The following is an 8,459-nucleotide window of genomic DNA, read 5'->3' on the forward strand; positions in this document are numbered from 1 at the left end:
AGCAGTAATTAAAACCAACTTCCTTATGCCATATTATATAACAAATTTTTACACAGATTTCATTGCCGATTTCAGTTTGGAGTTTCAGTTAGGAGTTTGGCACCACTGGATAGCACAATAAGGACATTCATATTTAAATATTTGTTGTTCCAAATTCATTTCTGATCACAAGATGCAATCATTATGTGTGATGAAATTATGTGATGGAGCAGAACTCCATGGGCTGTGCTGTCACCGGAATACGGGCAATGGCAGTGTCCAGCAATACACACAACGCAACTCTGTGGCACCTTGTGCGAAACAAAATGCAATCAGCAAAGGATTTTTATTTTTTTTTTTAAAGAAATCTTTTTCGATTCCCTATTTTCAGTGGAGATGGCTATCACAGTTAGAAACTTGAACTATAACAGAAACTACAAAATGCCTAAGAAAGCAGCAGCTGTACTACCAAAACAGGTAATTGATTTCATACCTTTCATTTGAGACTAAAAACACCCCCACAAACCGCTACTTTTTAGTTCAAATCTCACTATGTTTTTATTGCTTTTTACAGTATAGAGGTTGTGTTGATCAAGATAATTACCGTTACTGCTGAAATCGTCTGAGTTAACAGGCTTCTGAGTCACATATAAGAAGGGGTAACTCTTTTAATTGTTTCACAACCCCATTAACCTTTCTCAATAATGGTGTTCTGCCTAAATTTCAGCAGGGGTAACAAGGACCTGTTTTCCCAATTTAATTTAATTTCTCCCGTTAATAATTGATTCTCCTTTCCAACCTGCCACGCAGAATTGGTTCGAGTCACACAGCAAGTTCTACATTTCACCCAGCCTGGATGACTTCTTTCCCTCTTGTTCCCTGCAGTACAGGGTCTGCTAGTGTTTGCCCAGATGTACGCTTGACCCAGAGGAGTCACTGAGCAGCATGGCAGCATGGTGGCTACCCCTGCCTGGTATGAAAATACATTCTGAAAAGTTCCCAGATTTTAGGGTGACCAGCAGATTTAGTGCTACCAGAGTACAGGATAGGGTCAGGTCCAGCCTCTTTTCCCCCATTTGACCCACCATGCGCACAACCTTACGTCCACACCAGCATTCAGGAAATATCTGTTGCTCTATTGCTGTGACAAAGGTGGCTTCCATACCTGTACCTTCCTTGCTTTTAGAGATTCCCGGTGTGTTTCATGGACATCGGTCTGATGCAAAACTAAACATGCAGCTGCACCAGCTAAACCACCAGCATCTGGTACAGTAACATTCCTTTCCATAAATCATCCTATTCATCCTACTAACCAGTCAACACAGACTGAGATGGAATGCTTAAACTTTACAGTGTCCCAACCCAAGGAAAATAGAATTAATAACTCTCATGGAATATATACAGTAAATATGTGATTATAATTGAATAGAGATATAAAGTTATGCATTTGCTAATGTTAATGTGTGCCTAAGTGTCATGTGGAAATCAGTCAAGCTTCAAAAATTCCATTTAAAAACTTGCCTAAAACTTTTGCCTACCAGAATTTCTTGTTTCACCAAGTTGTAGTGGAAATTTCATGAAACACAGTTTAAAAATTAAAAATAAAATTAAAATTTTTATGTGATATTGAGATGAGTTGACCCGGATAAATCATTCATAACAATCTGTCTACCGGTCATTTCTATCAATGCGCAGAAGGCAACCCAGGTGCTTCCTTTTTAACATAAATTTACAAACAGAGTGATATGACTGGAAAAATATCACCATATATAACAAGGTTCACCACTGTGTCTTTGAAATCCACCACGGCAGATACTTGAATGCTGCAAAGTTTAAGGTGTTCTGCCAAGACTCAGTTCTGGCCACTGTGCAGTCAGAGTCATACAGGAGTTGACTTTTTTAACCTTTAAAAAATCTCTGCTAACAGTGAAGAAAAAGACAAGTGAAATCTTATTATTTTATATTACCATGTTCTCAGTATCTACCAAATACTCAAATGGACTTGTGACCTTAAGATCATTGGAATTTTGGTAGTGCAAGGTACAGCTACAGCTTTATAAAAAGTGGTGAGAAAATCAGCTTTAACTCCTGAAAAGGCTTTATATACCTTAAAAGACTTCTACAAAGTTGCATGGTCATTTTATAGAGAAAGTTACATAAGCTGAGAATGTGTTCCCATTTTCTACTGGAACTACAATGCTAGTTTTACATCAGAAAAATTCAACCAATATCAGACTGCTGACAAATAAGTGAAAACAAGCACAAACGTTCATATCAGATATACTGAATCCTGAATCTTCAAAAAACAGGACTCCTGCAGTACATATGCAAACCCAGTTATCACTGAACCAAATCCCACATATTCAATACTAACTACTGCTTCTTCTAGAGCAAGCATTCTCAGATGTTTGCAGGCAATTTAAAAACCTTTGGTAATACACGGGCACTGAACACATCAGGAAGGCAAAGAAATTGCTATTTTTAGGCTCCAGTGATAGCTAAGTAAAAATTAAGAAAGTCTGATTGATAGAAACTCAATATGTAGAAATTCACCTTAAGCTTATCATACTTTGATCTCCTTTCTTTGCTCTTCCAGAAAGACAGAGTCTACTTCTTCTGGCTTCAAACCAGGATACCTGGATGTGGACTATTCCTGTTGATTACATGAAACTCGGAGTAGTCTTTCCACCAAAATGCTGTGTTGCCATTCTTACGGCATAGGGTAACAAGAAAGACTAGTCTAATTATCTTGAGAAATTTGGGGCCAGACAAAAGGACAATTGTCAGGTAGTTTTGGTGTTGGGTATAGCACAATTTCAGTTTTGTAGACAACTAGATACTTCTACAATGCTATTAATAATGGGATAAAATATGCATAATTTGTGTGTGTGTTACCCCTTAACAACAAGTTCTTACCCCCAAAACAGTGTAAAATTCCCCTGAGGTATTCCTTCTGGAAACCAAGGTTATTTTGCACTTATTTCCAAAGGCATTTTGGCTCACGTTTCAGAATATTTTGTGGCATTTCTTTCTGACCCTGACAAATGTTACTTTCATTGTTGAAAATAATTCAGGTTAACAAGCCAATGTATGGAGCTTTTGCAAATGCATGTATCTATGTAAAGCTGAGTTTAATCACTTATTGATTCATCCAGATTCCTCTATACTGCCTGCCAAAGCAGTTTTAATACTGAAAAGGAAAGAAAAATACCAAAGCTATGGTCCTAATGGCAAAGGCATTTGCAGTGATCAACTACCATTCATATGGTTTTGATGAAAAATGACTTATAAATGGTGATTCCATCACGAAGATAAAGTACTCTTAGTTACATTTTGACATGCAGAAAAAATTGCAATGTGATTGTGGTTTCCATAATGCTTACCCAAGTTTCGGAAGCAGACTTTTAGATTCCTCTTCTGCACATTTTCCTCCAGATACCAGGTATATTTTGCACATTTAGAAATACATTATCCGTATCTCCTTTGCTATCAAACAAAACATTTCTGTCAAGCCAAACACTGAAAATACCCATAAGGTGGCTCACTCTTGTTTGCTAGCTAAAAAAATATTGATCACCAAAGTCATGGACAGCCACATGTATTTAAACAATACAAGGAAAGAGGTAAATTGGGCTGACTTGTACATCGGAGACTAAGTTCTTAGCATTCAGCTATCAAAGTTACACTAATTTGCCTGAGAAGTGAGCCTGCTTTCTGATTTCCTGAAACACTAAGGAATTAAAGGATTAATCCTTCTTGATGCAGTGTATTTTGCAGCCAGGGAGAGCAGTCTGAATGTAGCACACTACAGGATTAGACCCTCAGCTTCTCAGTCAGCCTGTAGACAAACGTGGGTGTGAAGGAAAGGAAAACAATCAAAGTTGTTTATCTGGAACTGAATGTGCTTCAAACATAAAAAAATACTATCGCTTGCAGTATATTTGAAATCTCTAACACGACCCACCTTTTTCCCCATTTAATAAACTCACTGAAAAAAAAAAAAAAATCTGGTTACTTGCTAAACCCTGTTAGTTATCATCTATTATATAATAAGTATACATAAGCCTGTAAGCCATGATGAAGGTAAATGATACGGACAGAGAAAAGGGAGACAGGTACCAAGGAGATAGATGATGTGACAGCTCTGTGCAGCACACTAGAGCACAGTGGATTTTTTTTGAAAGTTTTATTACTGTAGACAAAGTCAGTTCAAACACTGAATATTTTGCACATAAGGAAAGGTCAGTCTGCACCCAAACAAACAAAAATTATTAAGAAATGACCTTCACTCAGCAACAACTCCAAAGAAAGTAGACATGGCAATAGAAACTTGATGTTTCATGGATTTTCATAATGTTATTAAGAAATTGTCTAAGAAGAGCACCAGGATGAAACAGTAACTCATTGAAACTTTATTTCTCACTTTATTTCTATCCATGGTGATTTAGGAGAACAGCATGATTTCTCTCCAAGAATACACCACAAGGTTAAGGAAATTTGTTATCAAGTCCGTTTCACAACAGGCTCTCTGAGTGATCTTTAAGACATTAAATCTCTTCACAGTTTATTCCTTCACAGTTTATTCCTTAATTAGTAGGATGATTAGTATTTCCATTGTCTACACTATTTAAATACCATGAAGAGATTTCAATCTGTGCAGGGCAATCACCTTGGTGCAACCACAGCACAAGCCACCTCTGTCAGCTAGCCTGTGCAGGGGCTAAGAAACACCCAGAACAGGGTCTAGGATGACCACACTAAAATGGGCATTGTTTGTTCTCACACATACACAACTACCTTTTTGCTAACTTTGAAGCACACAGAAAGTACTTTTCAGTCACAGTGACTGATTGGTGTCAGCCCTTCGGCTAGGCTCTGAACAAGACATTATTTGCAGGTGTGTGAGTGGCATCACTGGCCAGATCAAGCTTGCATTAAAAAGAGTGAGAAAGTGTAAGAGAAAGAGAAGGAGAGAAAATGAAGAAGAAAAGAGTAAAATATTTGCTGACTGCGTTAACTATCAGGTGGTGAGATTTCATTCATTAAATATAAACAAAAAAAAAAAACAAAGAAAACTTTGCTGGTGTAGTAGCTGGACCTCAGAACATAAAAAAGCTTCTGCTGCTTGCCTCCAAAAGCAACAGATAGTTCATAAATGTGCCAGCAATGACAGTAATTTAGCGGACACCATCTGGCATAGGTGTCACAGCCTAGCCTTGCAGAGACTGGACTGTAAATCTTAAGTCTGTGATGTACCTTAGGGAGCCACTACTGTTCTGTCGTGAAAGAAATAAAACAAAAACAGTGGTTAGATGAAACTGCTGCAGATGCTGGGGGTTTTTTTCTCCAAGTCTGGGAAAAGAAAGATTCTCCCTTTCTCTGAGGGATTTTTGCTTATAAACAATGGTCTTTTTAACAGCACTATAAGACAGATGTGGGAGGTGCATGCTCCCTTTTTTATAACTGGCAGCAGAGGTGAAGAGCTGCAAGTTATTTTCAGTGTGAACTAGACTTAGTGAGTCCATGCACAGATGTGCTCAAGGCACTAACGTACATGAAGGCACAAGATCACATCCTGCAGAAGAAGGCATTGGATGTGACTTCCATGCACCTGGAGCAATTAAACCTGGTGCACTTAGGAAAGGGAGCACTAGTCCATAGATTTAGCTTTTCTACTCCTTTTCAGGGCACATAATTATTTATCATGAAGTTACTGATACCTGTTGCAATTTTTTGCCATTTCATATAGTGACAATGCTTAGACTATTAAGCCAAAGGCTCATGACACATAGCCTTGCACTTCTACAGAACTGCCCTTCTGACCCATGGTCTAGCACCAGAAATTATAAAGAAATAGCTAGAAATTAACCTTTGGTTCTTTGCAGGACTCCCTTCCTCCAATCCCATCTTCCCGCAGTCTTTAAAAGACAACTGTCTTTACAATAGGTATGCTTTGAACAGTGGGGTGTCTGAAGCCAAAGCTACATAATAGCATATTCTAATATGGTGGCCAGAAGTCCACTTCACAGAAAGTGGATTTTAGAGACATTTCATCTTCACAGTCTTCAACTGAAGTCGACAGACTTTTAATACTTCGGAAAAAAAGGCCCAAACTGCAACACATCTGCTTAAGGAAATTGTGACCAACAGTAGGCCTCAGTGTATCTGCTGAAACTGTTGTTATTTAAGCACAGAACAGAGTTTTAGGCACATGACAAGTTCTCATTAGCTAATGGTTAATAGTCAAGATGAGGAAAGATGATAATATTTCAGATTATTTGAAGAATATATTCATAGCTTGAAAACCTGCACAAAAATTCAGGAAAACCCATCTGTGCTTCTGAAGAGATGGGCTCTCAGACGCTTTAAGCAGAAATGGAACCCACACTAGAAAAAAAGACCTTGTGCACAAGTCAGTTTTCTAGCTTCCTAAAGACTTCCTTGGAAAATTTATCATCTTGTTCTGAGCATCTTTTCGGCACCCATGAAAGGCAGAGATCTTCCTTGCTGTCACTATTTGTCTGTTGTGTTTCTTAAGACTGTAAGCTTTTCAGCAATGTGTGTGGACTATAAAAACACTGCAACGAGTTCATATTTCTTTTGATGTAAAAGGTCAAAATAAGCAAATCCTTCCTTGCAGGACCTGAGATAGATTTGCACTTTAGAGACAGCATATTCTTAGCATTTAGTAGTAAGTTAAATTGTAGCTGTGAAACTGTTTACACTAGTTTGTAGTAAATTAGAGCAGCTCGCAAGATGGGAAGAGAATATTCCAGCTTCCTTTTAAATTGGCCACAAAAAACACAAAAGACAATCCATACCATAAAATATACCATAAAGGTATTCTACACTGTGATGGTAAAATCTAACTAGATGAATAACCCAGACTAAAAAAAAATAATTACTAAATATTACAAGTATGAGGTACACCTGAAGTTTTTAAAAGATGGAAGGTCTGCTGACATTTTTAAGAAATATTGTGTAATCCCAAAATGAAAGATGTGCTACAATGAACAAGTATAGAAGGAAAGAGTCAAGGCTGTAGAATCAGACTTCTACATTTCTGAACTTCTGAATGCATAGCCAGGCAACCTTAGCATTTCCTTAATATACTTTTTCATCAGGGATACAGAGTGTATGAACCAAAATAGGGTCACAAGAGCAGTTTCTGCTGCCAAGCATTAGCATATAGTGTGCTTTCCAGTTCATTTTTCTCTCTTAATAGTCTTATCTAGCCATGATTGGTATCATTTCCATTACAACCTCTTTTTGTGGTATGATTGCTTCACTGGGAACTTGCCATGTTATTTTGATGGGGAAAAGAAATGCTTTATCACATAAGAAAGATGGGTCATTTGAAGAGATAGCAAAGGCTTCACTTACTTCAGGCTGGAGAATACAAAATTCCCTGCAATTTCCAAAATGCCTGTATGTTTTTTCCATAAGTATACAGTACGGATTAGACATCACAACCTGTTTATATAGTGCGAACCAGAAACTATACTTTTATGATTTCCAGGAGGTGCTGGACAGGCCTGCTTTCCCTTGTCCAGGGTTGGAGGGGTTGTTTTCTTGTTTCCCTGATGAGCTGATTCCAAGTTGCGCAGAGCATTCACATATAAATTAGCTAGAGTATTATCCAAATTGGACACAGGTGTTTGCTGAATTTTTTTCTATTTGTAAGTTGTAAACATCATCTCTTGTGACTATCAAAATATAAAAACACATCTACTATAAATTTGCAAATTCTGTTTTAACCAATATGACTCCTGGAGAGTCTTCACTCACCAGGTATACACAACTGCTTCACAGAGTGGATTACAGCAACATTGAACTATGCTGTGGAATTCTTGAAAAAAAATGGTTCATAAATAATTCCAAATATCAATTTTCATTAGGTAAAATATAAGGATTCACCAAAAGTACACCTGTAATTTCATATCTAATCTTGAATCTACCATACCTGAAAATTGAGGAATGAGAAACAGCCATAATATTGTTAAGAATAATTGCATAATATCTAAGGTTTTTTTCTGTGTATCAAGCTGTTAAGATGCCCTTAGATCGTATCTTCACACTTTTATTGTTCACAGCTGCTATGACTAGACATTTGCTTTAAAAAGCTATGGCTGAGTTCTCCATGCAACTACATCAATTGAGAACCTATGGACTTCAGTAAAACTCCAAACACAGCAAAAGCTACTTTTAGGTATATTTGGTTCATAATCTCCTTTTTGCAGTTCAGCCAGATTGGTTTGTTAATCAAACCTGTCTACATATACTAAACTCCCAGAGAGTTAACTGTTGATTTAATGGATAGAGAACGGTTAGTTTAATCAGAGGATTTGACTACACCACAGAAAGTATGGCGTAGTCAAAGAGACCAGTTTTTAGGAAAGCACTGGAACATAGTATAACCAAGTCATAATTCCTATCAGACACTGCAGAACCTTAAACAGAATCAGCTTCTTAATAAGCTG

Source organism: Charadrius vociferus, unplaced genomic scaffold (assembly GCF_000708025.1).
Source record: "Charadrius vociferus isolate BGI_N301 unplaced genomic scaffold, ASM70802v2 scaffold231, whole genome shotgun sequence".
Taxonomy (NCBI): Eukaryota; Metazoa; Chordata; class Aves; order Charadriiformes; family Charadriidae; genus Charadrius; species Charadrius vociferus.